The sequence below is a fragment of the Xiphophorus hellerii genome, chromosome 19 (genome assembly GCF_003331165.1).
Source record: "Xiphophorus hellerii strain 12219 chromosome 19, Xiphophorus_hellerii-4.1, whole genome shotgun sequence".
NCBI lineage: Eukaryota > Metazoa > Chordata > Actinopteri > Cyprinodontiformes > Poeciliidae > Xiphophorus > Xiphophorus hellerii.
In genome coordinates, this window is record NC_045690.1 from 26,416,051 (window position 1) to 26,428,666 (window position 12,616).

General features: G+C 38.4%; 2 long non-coding RNA genes across 2 annotated transcripts; both read left to right on the top strand.

Annotated features, from left to right (window-relative positions):
* Positions 1-6,830: 6,830 nt before the first annotated feature.
* LOC116708642 (uncharacterized) lies at positions 6,831-9,581 on the top strand. Its single transcript, XR_004336730.1, has 3 exons — positions 6,831-6,882; positions 6,975-7,136; positions 8,730-9,581. It is a non-coding gene; the product is annotated as an uncharacterized LOC116708642 (long non-coding RNA).
* LOC116708643 (uncharacterized) lies at positions 7,289-8,137 on the top strand. Its single transcript, XR_004336731.1, has 3 exons — positions 7,289-7,377; positions 7,515-7,621; positions 7,710-8,137. It is a non-coding gene; the product is annotated as an uncharacterized LOC116708643 (long non-coding RNA).
* Positions 9,582-12,616: the final 3,035 nt, after the last annotated feature.

Sequence of the window (12,616 nt, forward strand, 5' to 3'; positions counted from 1 at the left end):
GTTTGTTGCCTGTGCAACATTGTGCAGTTGGGGCCCTATTGTTCAGACAATGTTATTCTAGTGCACTGATATGCAGTTGATTACAAAATAATTATCACAGACATTTTTTAAACTTTATTATTAACTAACAGCAACAGGAGATGGATGCAAGCGCGTGCAATTTGCGCGAATGCACCAGCGCGTGCATTCGTCATTGAGCCTTCGTCAATGAAAGTCATGGAAACGACGTTAGCGTCGGAAACCCTATAAATGACGCCGACCTTCTGAATTCTTTCCTTTTGCTACGGGACTTTTGAAGGAGACGCCTGAAGGAGCATAACGCCTCGGAAGGTTTGAACCTGTGGAGAAGTCTACTTTGCAAAACTTGCTGAAGAAGCGCTTGGTGAATTACGCACTTGCTGAAGAATCCCAAAACCCACGAAAGATGGATCCTGGCCAGGAGAAGGACCCGCAGGGTGATCAGCTGGAAGGTTCATATCATTCTTCTACTATTTTTATTAAACAAAAACAAGTTATTACTAAAATAATAATGAATTGTTTAGTTTATTTTGTGTTTGTGTGCGTTTTTTTGAAAGAAATATTGCCCGTTGTACAAAAAGTCAAGTAGCATTCTTGCTAGCATAGATCTTTCTCAACTAATGAGTTTTTTTCTTGACTGAATTTCCAGGAAATGTCAGGAATGTTAAACTGTGGTGTAGTGATTTAAGAAACATATGTATTTTAGTTAATTGTAGTCAAATTAGTTGAATTACTGTCAAATTCTTGAAAAATTTGTTGGTTCGTGACCGTTATTTTTTGAAAAATACTCTGATAAACATTCAGTTTCCATGGATACGCTAAATAAAATACATTAGCTATTTAATGTTACTTTAAAAAAACATTTAACAACATGTATTTTCCCCTTTGATAGCCCGTAATTTAATTTAGTTTTATTATTTGAAGAAAGAAACATGTAGCCTGTTTTTTTTTTTTGTTTGTTTGGAAAATTAGTTTGTTTTTGACCGTTATTTTTTGAAAAATGCCGTAATACACACTCGGTATCCATGGATACGCTGAATGAAATGCCTTAAATATTTAATATTTTAAAAGCATTTTAAAAAATGTATTTTCCCTTTGACAAACTATGATTTAATTGTTTAGTTTTATTATTTTTTCAAGATAAGGACATGTTGATCTGGGGTTTTTTAGCATAGCCAGGAATGCTAACATGAGTGAATTGATTAGAAAAAGGTAAAACGGTCAAATTTAATCTAACAGTATCAGGTTTGAAGACTTTGTGGTCCAGTACTTAGAAATTTTGTTGACTTCTTTGAAATATATAGCTTTAATGGGTCTTTTTTTCATTTGTGGGATGAAACAAATATGTGAGTTAATTTAAATAGTTTAGTGACTTATGTGTTAGCTTATTGAAATTTGTGGATAAATGTCTGGGATGTTAGCACTAGTGTTTGAGAAAAATTGTTATGCTGGTTTGAAAAAAAACAACAAAACAAACTAGCTTATTCTTAACTGTTTTTTTTTAAATGCCCTGACAAAACATGTTTGGTTTCCATGGCAATGACATCAGACTTGTAGAGGTTTATTGGGACACTCAAAGAGGCTTTACATAAAATCACTAATTTCCATTCATGCACATGTTCACACACTGATGATGATAAGCTAAGGGATTGTAGCCACAGCTGTTATATCAAACCATTGGCCCTTCTGACCAACACCAGCAGGAAAGTGGGAGAAGAGTCTTGACCAAGGACACAACGACAAAGGCAGGCCATTGCAGGGCAAACTCCTACCACTGTCACCCCAGTAATAAGCATTATATGTGTGTGTGTGTGCGCGCGCACGTGTGTTTCTGTGTCGTAGTGATAATCAATCAAAGCTGATTTTCAAATACAAAATAATGATTTCTTTGTGAAAATTAGCTTTTATGACTTTGGTGTCTAATTCTTGGCAAGTTGGATGGTTCTTTGTCCATTTTTTTTGAAAAATGCCCAAACATATTTAGTTTCCATGGATACATTGGGGAAATTATATAAAATGACTTCAATAAAAAGTTAAGAAAGACAAAAACTTAGGAAGGTATAATTTGCATTTTTGGGATGCAACATATTTGTGAGTTAATTGAATTTGTATTGTGATTTATATGCTAGTTATTTGAAATTTTGGAAAATGTCAGTAATGCTGACTGTAGTTGTTTTTTTTAAAATAAGTTTTGGAACCAGCTTTTTGAAAATGTAGTATATGTAGTCTCCATGGATACATTGATTAAATGACAACAGACAACTTTATTCTTAGAAAAAATCTTTAAAGAACAATCAATGTGTGCCTATTGATTTCACAAAGTAACTAAATTATTTATTGTAATTACTCAAGATCAGAAAACAGTGTTTTGTTCCATTGCATTTTAGTGATGTATCATTTTCAGAAGTTAGTTGAATGTCGTCCTGTTTATTTACAGTAGATCCCCAGTCTTTAGACTCTGATTTTTACAGATGTACATTTCTGCTGTTGGCTATATGTACGAGTATATGGGTATTTATTCATACTGTAGGATTTACTGACGGGGTGTCAGAGTAGCTGTTGATGTGATTATGAAAATTTGTGGAGCTCAGAGGATTTTAATTTAATTAACTACAGTTAACATTTTAGTAATTTAAAAATTCTAATGGAAACATATTAATTATTTTTCAATTCTTTTATAGTGTTAAAGTTATGTAAGCAGTAATTTAAGTTTAATAGTAATGAATGGCTCATGTATCTTGTTTTGTCTATTAAAATAAAACTTACCTGTTCGGCAGCATCAAAGATTTGTGAGAGTTACAGGAGGGTAAACTGAGTAACTTGTTGCAGTGTTTTATTTTATTCACACTAACGGTACAATGTAAGATTAAAGGTATTTTATTAGCTATTAAAAAGTCCTCAACACAGCACATACTTCTTTAATTTATATTTAGACATTCTCAAACCTGGGTTAGTGTATTTTGGTATTTCAGTGTTCTCTTTAAACATTGCTTTGGATTTTTGTGAAGGTCTTGATGCTGAACGATGGTTTTTTCTTGTTTTCCTTCACAGCTCATAGTGTAGGTCTTCCAGCAGACGGATCCCCAACGTTGAAGGAACATCCAGACGATGGTAAGGATCTTGGTAAGGTGTGGTCAAATGTTTTCCAAGAAATCATGTCAGACAACATGGTTTCTGGAGATCATGCAGAGGAGTTGAGGTGTAGTTCACCTCCGCAGTCTGTTGACTGTAGTACCAGCTCCAGTGGTAGCTCCAGTCAAGATGACTGGGCTAGCAGTTTCAGTGGTAGCTCCACCCAAGATGACTGGGCTAGCAGTTTCAGTGGTAGCTCCACCCAAGATGACTGGGCTAGCAGTTTCAGTGGTAGCTCCACCCAAGATGACTGGGCTAGCAGTTTCAGTGGTAGCTGTATTAGCAGCTCCAGTCATAGCTCTATTACCGTCTTCAGTGAAGATGAGGTAGGTAGTGACTGGACTAGCAGTTACGGTAATATCAGTACTACCAGCTGCAGTCCAACAGTAGACCGTCCTTACGCTGAGCTCGAGATGGCTCAGAAGCTTCAAGAGGGCATTTTTCAATTGGCCTCACTTGAAGAGCCCATTTTGAGTCCAGATGACTGCAGACCTTTTGGTATCTCGCAACGTCATCAGGTAGGTTTGGTAGGGGATGTGACTCGTGTGACATCTGCGACCGGCATAAGCAGAAAGAGGACAAAGGACAGTGACTCTGAAGAGGAGCCCCCTGCCAAGAGGACTAGGGACAGTTTTGATGAAGAGGAGCCCTCTGCCAAAAGCACCAGGGAGCATCAACCTAGAGATGAGCTCCCCTCCAAGAGGACCAGGGACAGTGGTGCTGAAGAGGAGATCCCTGCCAAGAGGTCCAGGAACAGCGATGATGAAGAGGAACCTGTTCTCAGTCCCTCCATAAATACATTGTGTGAGGATTCTTTTCAGTCATCCCCTGTCCGCAGTTCCTCGCCCATGTCATTGTGGGGGGATCACCTTTTTTCACCCTTCGGTCTTTCACCTAAGAGTGCATGTGAGGATCCCATTCTGTCCTCCCCTGTCTCCAGTCCCTCGCCCATGCCATTCTGGGTGGATCCCATTTTTTCACCCTTCAGTCTTTCACCTAAGAGTGCATGTGAGGATCCCATTCTGTCCTCCCCTGTCTTCAGTCCCTCACCAAGATTGCCATGTGAAGGTCCCATTATGTCAGTCTATGCCATCAGTCCCCCAATCAGTGAAGATTCTGTTTTGTCATCCCCTGTCCTCAGCTGTCCACCAAGGACAGTGTATGAGGATCCCATTGTGTCTTCTCCTGCCATTAGTACTTCCCCATCAACATATTGCAAAGTTCCAAGTTTGACATTCCCTTGCATATGTGTCTGTATGAAGTCTCAAATGGAAAAAGAAGAGGAACCAATGCCTTCAACATCTGGAATTGGATCTGACAGAATTAGAGGAAGAGAGAGTTCCAGACAAGTGTATTTTAGACCTCACTACGACTTGTCAAGTGATGACTCTGATTAGATTGGGTTCTTGAAAAACTGAAGACCTACTGGAGAAGTCCCATTAGGATAACGTAATTTCTCTGTTGTTTTTGTTAAAGCCAATGGCTTTCTAGCAGGACCGAGGATGCCTTAGGTAGCGCCTTGCGCCGGGGCTTTTCTTTATCCCGCTGCTAGATGTTTCATTTTAGATGTTAAGGATTCTAGCAGGACCGAGGATGCCTTAGGTAGCGTCTTGCGCCGGGGCTTTTCTTTATCCCGCTGCTAGATGTTTCATTTTAGATGTTAAGGATTCTAGCAGGACCGAGGATGCCTTAGGTAGCGCCTTGCGCCGGGGCTTTTCTTTATCCCGCTGCTAGATGTTTCGTTTTAGATGTTAAGGATTCTAGCAGGACCGAGGATGCCTTAGGTAGCATCTTGCGCCGGGGCTTTTCTTTATCCCGCTGCTAGATGTTTCATTTTAGATGTTAAGGATTCTAGCTGGACAGGCAATGCTGACTTTTTTGCTGTTGATGAATGTATGAGTAAATGCTGGAGGATGCTAATTTAAATTTCTGAGGAACAAGACCTTACTGCTGAACAAAAAACACTAAAAGGAGTCGGACATGGATGGTGCGTAAAAGATAAATGCTAAAAGGAATAAGACAACGCCACAGGATTAATACTAAATCTAAACCAATCTTGCTGGGCAAAAATCAAACCTCAAAACAATTAAGACAACGCAGCTCAGGACACTGGAATCAATACAATTGAGACAACACTGCTGCAAATGAAACTCTAAAATTTAAACAATATTTCTGACAGTTCTAATTTTTAAGACATAATAAATACAATATAATATGTAATACAATATAATCGGTTGAGCTCTGGTGTAAACGGATTGAAACAGCGGTTTTAAAGTTATAATCATTCTGGTCTGGACATTATAAAATCCACAGGGAGTGAAGCGTTTTTACGTATGAAATAACAGTAACAACGGGAGTTAATTTAAATGTTCATAGATGAAAGAGGAAGAGAGAAATAGGCAGGACCTTTGGATCCCGGATATGAACTGTTGATCCACGGATCAATCATTTGGCGGCTGGATTCCAAAACCCTCAAGGCCACATGTTAAAATGAGCAAGACATTTAAACTCAGGCGATAATTTTAAAAGTAAGTAATGCTGCTGGGTGTCAAACCTAAAATCTCTTAAGACTGAGAAGAGACAACGCTTTTCTGGACAAATTCATTTCTCTAAGGATGGAGACAACGCTTCTCAAGTAGTGAGAAATTTAAATCTTTTAGGACTAATATGATGTCACGGTGGACAAATTAAAATGTAGAGGAGTTAAAACAACCCCGCGGAGCACAAATTAAAATCTTTAAGGATAAAAGAAAAAGACAGAAATAAATGCCAAGTTTCAGGGTGTAATAGCGGTGCTTCCCCACACGGTGCGCTCTAATATAGTAAATTGTTCTCACCTGTACCTTCATTAATCCAGTCTCCCAGTTTTAATCTTTCAGGTTTTAGCTGCTCATCGCTGGATTCTTTCGTGGTTGTCCATGTGGTTCCTGTCCTCCTGGTTCCTGTTTGTAAGTTTTTGCATTCCACAACACGTAATACTGCTGGCCTCCTGCTGGCACTGGGGACCATCAGCTTTACTAAATAAACATAGAAAGAAATTCACTATTAGTAGAAAGTGTTCCTCCATATAGAGTTCAAATTTACATTAAGTAAGGAAAGTTTTCCTGATAATATTTTGTATTAGAGACTTAATTAAAGCATCAAGCCAATAAGAAATTAGAAGACAGAGGAGAAGATAGACAGAATTTGTGATTGAGGGATTTAATTAAGAGCTTTTACCCAGAGGGAAACTAGAGAACAGGGTCAGAGGGAAGGAAAATAAACTATTAATCTCATAAAACAAATAGTTTCTATGGCCATATTCATGTGTTGCAACACAGAAAGATCACAAAAAGAGAATAGACTTTAAAAAATACAGATACTAGTCTCTGATCCAAGATCCAAACTTCTCAAATCTCTGATGTTCTGATCATCCCAGGTTGGATCTCCTGAGCCTGGAATCCTCCACCTTCAACACCGTCAGTCAGGTGGAGGAAGATAAGAGAACCCAGTTGACGAAAAAAGTAAGAACATTTCTATCTACAAAACATAACTAAACATTTCAGATTGAGCTGAAAGTTACAAACTGGTTCTGTCTGCTGTCCATGATTATTTTCCTCTTTAACTCTGTTGTCTTTTCTCTTTATTTCATTTCTATGTCAACTCATGTCACATGACTTGAGTTGACCAACAAGTAAAGCAGAAGACCTGCTCCACCTGCTGTTCTACTGGTTGGAAGAGATTGTGGAAAAGGTGAGGACATGATGATGACTTGATCAGAAAGTCTAATTCAATCATCTGTTATTTAGACTGAATGTGTGTCTGATTATGTGTTGATTCTCCAGCATCACTATAGGACAACAACTCTTGACCAATGAGGAGAGAGAAGACACAGAGGACTGAGGAGACGCAGAAAATCCTGCTGGAAATCAATAAAAATGTTTCCTGATGGAACAGGGGGACAGTTGAGGACAGGACACAACATAAAGAGACAGAGATCATGTGAAGTAGGTCCTTCAATAACAAACCAAGCATTGCCACTGAATCTTATGTTGAAAATTCACCTGTTTATGAGTCAGACATTGAATATTAAAGAATTTTAGAAACATTATAGAAAACCCAGATTCAGATTCTGCAGATCAATAATGTCTCTGATCATCCCAGGTTGGATCTTCTGAACCTGGAATCCTCCACCTTCAACACCACCAGACAGGTGGAGGAAGATAAGAGAACCCAGTTGACAAAAAAGTAAGAATATTTACTTTTACACAACAAAAGGTTTTCAATAAGCATGAAGTTGAGGTCAACACTCGAATCTGCTTCCTATTTCCTGCTGTACTTTCTCCTCACTGACCCTTTTGGTTTGTCTGATTTTTTTCATTGAGTCTTTTCATAACAGCAGAGCTTTGATGAGCTTTGTGTTGATGGAAGGAGGATCAGGAATAGAGCAGAGGACCTGCTGATCTACTGGTTCTAGTAGATTTTATAAATGGTGAGGTCATGATTATGACTTGATCAGACTGATTCAGTCATCTGTTATTTAGACAGAAATTAAGGAATGTGTGTCTGATCATGTGTAGCATGACTGAAACAAGTCAACAGCACTGGACCAATGAGAAGAGAGAAGACACAGAGGACTGAGGAGACAGAAAATCCTGCTGGAAATCCAGAGAAGTTTCCTGATGCGTCAGGGGGACAGCTGAGGACGGGACACAGAATAAAGAGACAGAGATCATGTGAAGTGGATCCTGATCAGCCTGGAATCCTCCACCTTCAACACTGTCAGTCAGGTGGAGGAAGATAAGAGAACCCAGTTGACGAAAAAAGTAAGAATATTTCTATCTACAAAACATAACTAAACATTTCAGATGGAACTGCATAGAGTTGAGCTGAAAGTTACAAACTGGTTCTGTCTGCTGTCCATGATTATTTTCCTCTTTAACTCTGTTGTCTTTTCTCTTTATTTCATTTCTCTGTCAACTCATGTCACATGACTTGAGTTGACCAACAAATAAAGCAGAAGACCTGCTCCACCTGCTGTTCTACTGGTTGGAAGAGATTGTGGAAAAGGTGAGGACATGATGATGACTTGATCAGAAAGTCTAATTCAATCATCTGTTATTTAGACTGAATGTGTGTCTGATTATGTGCTGATTATCCAGCATCAGCGAGACAAGACAACAACTTTTGACCAATGAGGAGAGAGAAGACACAGAGGACTGAGGAGACGCAGAAAATCCTGCTGGAAATCAATAAAAATGTTTCCTGATGGAACAGGGGGACAGTTGAGGACAGGACACAACATAAAGAGACAGAGATCATGTGAAGTAGGTCCTTCAATAACAAACCAAGATTTGCCAACTATGTTAATTTAGTTACTATTTTGTTGCAGTTAAAACAAATGAATGTAGGGTAAGTATCGACAGTAGCCAGCAGACAAATAAGTAAGAACCTGATTCAAGTGCTTTGCAATATTAGCTACGCTAAACAAAAAACAAGATTAGAGATATTAATGTTTATGTATGACTGTAAAACACATCCATTTGATAACATGCTCTTTTTAGCATCAGTAAGTGATGGTTGTACTAAATGTTTTCTAGATTCAAGGATGGCCTTTCAACCCTGGATTTCATTTATGCTTTGGAGCTTCATGCTTCTGTGTTCAGGCCCTTTATGTGCGGAAAAGCTGACATCAGAAATGTGAGAGGAAATCTTTGAAGTTCAGCTCAGCGAAAAGGGCAGCACCAGACGACAAGAAGAAACCAGACTGCTAGGATTCTCCTTGAGACAGACCAAACCTCGCTTTCCTGTTCAAACTCTGACAAGATACCAAAGCCCAAGACATACGATCAGTTTCAAAGAAGACATGAACTTTGAATTGCAAAACTCTTTGGACTTTATTAAGTTCAAATACAGAATCACAAAACATAAATGTGGATGTTGGCCTGTGAAGGCAGATGTTAACTTGTGAAACCTGCTCTGTCAAAGTTCTGACTCTGCTGCGTTGTGGTTGTTTGACAACCTTTAAATTTTAGACTCATTTATTTCCAAGTCCACCATGTTTTCTAGTCTTATGTAGTTTTCCACATAGGATTCCCAAGTTAGTGGATGCACTAGGCCACTGTCTCTGGAGGTCCTCAAACTGTCCCTAAAGACGGTCATGGCCACATTGACTGCTGATTGACTCGGTCATAAACTGTCCCAATTCCTCCTGGGAGTCTGGGAACCTACAGTCTGTTCTGCCAAACCCAGGAGTAAAATATGCATCAAAACAGGACACATAGTTTAGTTATATATTTATATTTCTTCCTTCAACTGTCACTACCAACTGCTACGACTATTGTTGAAAACTGTTGTAATGTTTAATTGTATTTACATATAAATATTAGAAATGAAAATGTTTATGTCATCAGAAACTGTTCCAATAAAAAGTGACATATTATTAACACATGGCTGATTTTTGGTTTTTTTTGTTATGACATATTATTTTCGAAAGCTGCCAAACAGGCAACAAATTAACCAGATATTAATTAAATAAATGAGAAAAACAACAACAAAAATCTGGTTAGGTAGGTGGTACATGACATCCGGTTTAACAGATGAACAGTGAGACTGTTTAGCAGGACTGATGGTATTTGTAGTCCATCTTTTCTTGCTTTCATCAATGTCACATTGCAGCAAACCCATGAACACAAACCGCACTAGACGTGTCTGTTCATGACTGCCACTAAAGACGTGTCTCTGCTTCAGATCATCCAGAACTGGGACTAACAACAAACCAAAGTTATAACAAATGAAGAAAAATTTCAGCAGAAAAGACACAAACTCTCTAGAATGACATCATTGGTTTCCATAAAATTGATAACTTTTTAAATTTGCTCTTTAAAGAGCAAAGTCTCATTTGAACATTGTGAACTGTTGATAAGAAATCCAAAACTTCTGCATGACTGTAGCCGTCATGAAAGTACATCTTAATCAGATCCTCTTCTGAGAGCGAGTCCAGCACCGACCCTGTAAAACAAAATAGAGCAGAATAGAAATTCTTTTACTGTCCAACAATGGAGAAATTCAGGAGCTAAACTGACAATTAAAGCAGTTCGGTTCACATGAAGATAGAAGATAAAATATGTAAAAACAGAGTAAAATGCTGTAAAGGCAAAAATTCAACGCAAGTACTGTGGAGTTATTAAAAGTAGAATATAAATAGTGTACTCAAAAGTAATGTACAGTAAAGTATGTTAATTAAAAAAATATTCAAAAATCAGAATCAGAATTGGAATAGCATATTTATTGATAACTAGCTGGTATTTCCATCTATGGCTGGTTGAACCAAGAGAACTTCAAGACTATGTACTGATGTCTTCACCTTGTGCCAAGAACTGAACATTTTTCCCACATGAAAAGCAGAACATTTGAACTGTCCCTAGATTTTGACCACAGAAGACGCAAAACATGAAACGTGGCCACCTAAAAAAAAAAAAAAAAAAGAGGCACAGTTGAAACCAGATATTTATACACCAAGAAAAAGATACAAACATCTCTCTCTGTCTGTATAGATAGATTGATATCTATCTATGGAGCAGGGCGCCGCCACGAAACTTGGGCCCCATGACAAAAAATTAAATTTGGCCCCCCTGCTGTTACAATTTGTTGAGTCTATTTGACCCATAAAAAGCGGCACAATTTTAAAGGCATGCAACTGCCTTGCTTTCTTGTCATGACAGTTTGTTATGAGACAGATAATCTGTGAAAAGATGAATCTCCTCCTCCTCCCTGACCGACTACTGACGGCTAAAGATTGTGATTGACAGCGCTAAAACCCTCCTCATGCGTCTGATTGGTTGTTTGTAGAGAGAACTGGGAGAACTTGCATTAACACACACACTAACTTGAGTGACCTTCCATGCTTAATTTACATAGTGCAGCATATTACTGTAAAAATCGTTCAAATATGAATAAACATAACAGTTTGTATCTTTCCCTTTCAGGTCGTAAGTTTTTCATATTTCCCAAAAACCACTTGAATTTCAGGATGACGGACATTTTTCAGCGCGATCCTTTTAAACCAATTAGTGCCACAAAATGTTACCCAGTTTCATAATTTGGATTAACTATATATGTTATGTCATCTGCTTTTGACTATGGTGACTGTATTTCTACAACTTTAGAGTTGTAGCAAAATAAGAGTCCAAAACTGAACTTGAGGACTTTGCAGTCTGCGAGACCAGACTGGAGAGACGGTCGTCTTTAGTGGTTAGCATTAGCTTTCTGTGTTTAGTGTTAGTTTCTGATATTTTTAATGAGCTTAGAGGTCTAGTGTTCGGTTCTGCTTTTTTGTACATAACATTATCTTACAATATTTTTACAATTTATTTGTGTTTAGTGTTAGCGTCTGCTTTTTTATGCTTAACATTAGCTTACTATATTTTTTTGTGTTTGGGGTTTTAGCATAAACTTCCACTAAGTTTTTATGTGTTTAGTGGTTTGGTGGTAGATGACCCCCACAGAAAGGGGTCAACTGCTGACCCCACCCTGTGGTTTTACTTGGTTTACCACTTCACGGCTGAATTTCTGTCCTTCCCAGTCACTTCCACCTCATCAGAATACCACTAATAGACCGTGGAATATTTAGTGGTAAAAAAAAAATTGCACAAATAATCCAATTGATTCAAACAAACGACTCTTGACTCTTCCAAAGAGCATTTGGAAATGCAGGCATGACATGCAGGGTAGCAATTACTGAAACGGGATAAAGTTTGTGATCCATACCATGAACATATGGGAAAGCAGCAGTTTGGTTTAACTCTGAGGAAAAAAAGCTCTGCAGATGAGGTTCACTTTATATGTGTTGATAGAGAAAGTGAGGAGATGCTTTCAAGAAATGAGCTACAGTATGAAGAAGCTAGGTGTAGCCAAGAAGAATTTGAGTGTGGTGCCGGGATGCATGAAGTTACTGAAGCTGAACAATATAAATTTAGAGTTAATCCTGCACAGCCACAGGCAGTGTTCAAGCAAGTTCCAGAGAAGAGCGTTGCCATGGGGAGAGAGGATGGAGACGAGAATATTCTGGAAGAGGAGGATAGCTGCACGAGTGACAGAAGGTTTACATGATGGAGGACAGGAGGGGATGGGAAAAAAAAGAACGGGGGATGAGGATGGTTGCAGCCTGTCAGATCATTTCAGTAAAGGTCTGTAACCAGAGCTCTACTGAAGGAGGCTGGCTTGCTCCTTTCCTTCTCCCAGAGCGAGAATCCATTTCATTCCACTGTCGCCTCAGTCATGATCAGTATGAGGAACTACGGCAAAGTGATGCTATTGGTTGGATTTTCTTAATGATGTGAAGAAAAAAAATCTAATAAACCCAACTAATCAAAAATAATGAATGGATCAGCCTAAAGACTATCTTTGATAGATTTAGCCAAAATCCTACTGTACAATGTTCTAACTAGTTAATTGAATCAGGAAGAAACGACAAAAAAAATGAAAC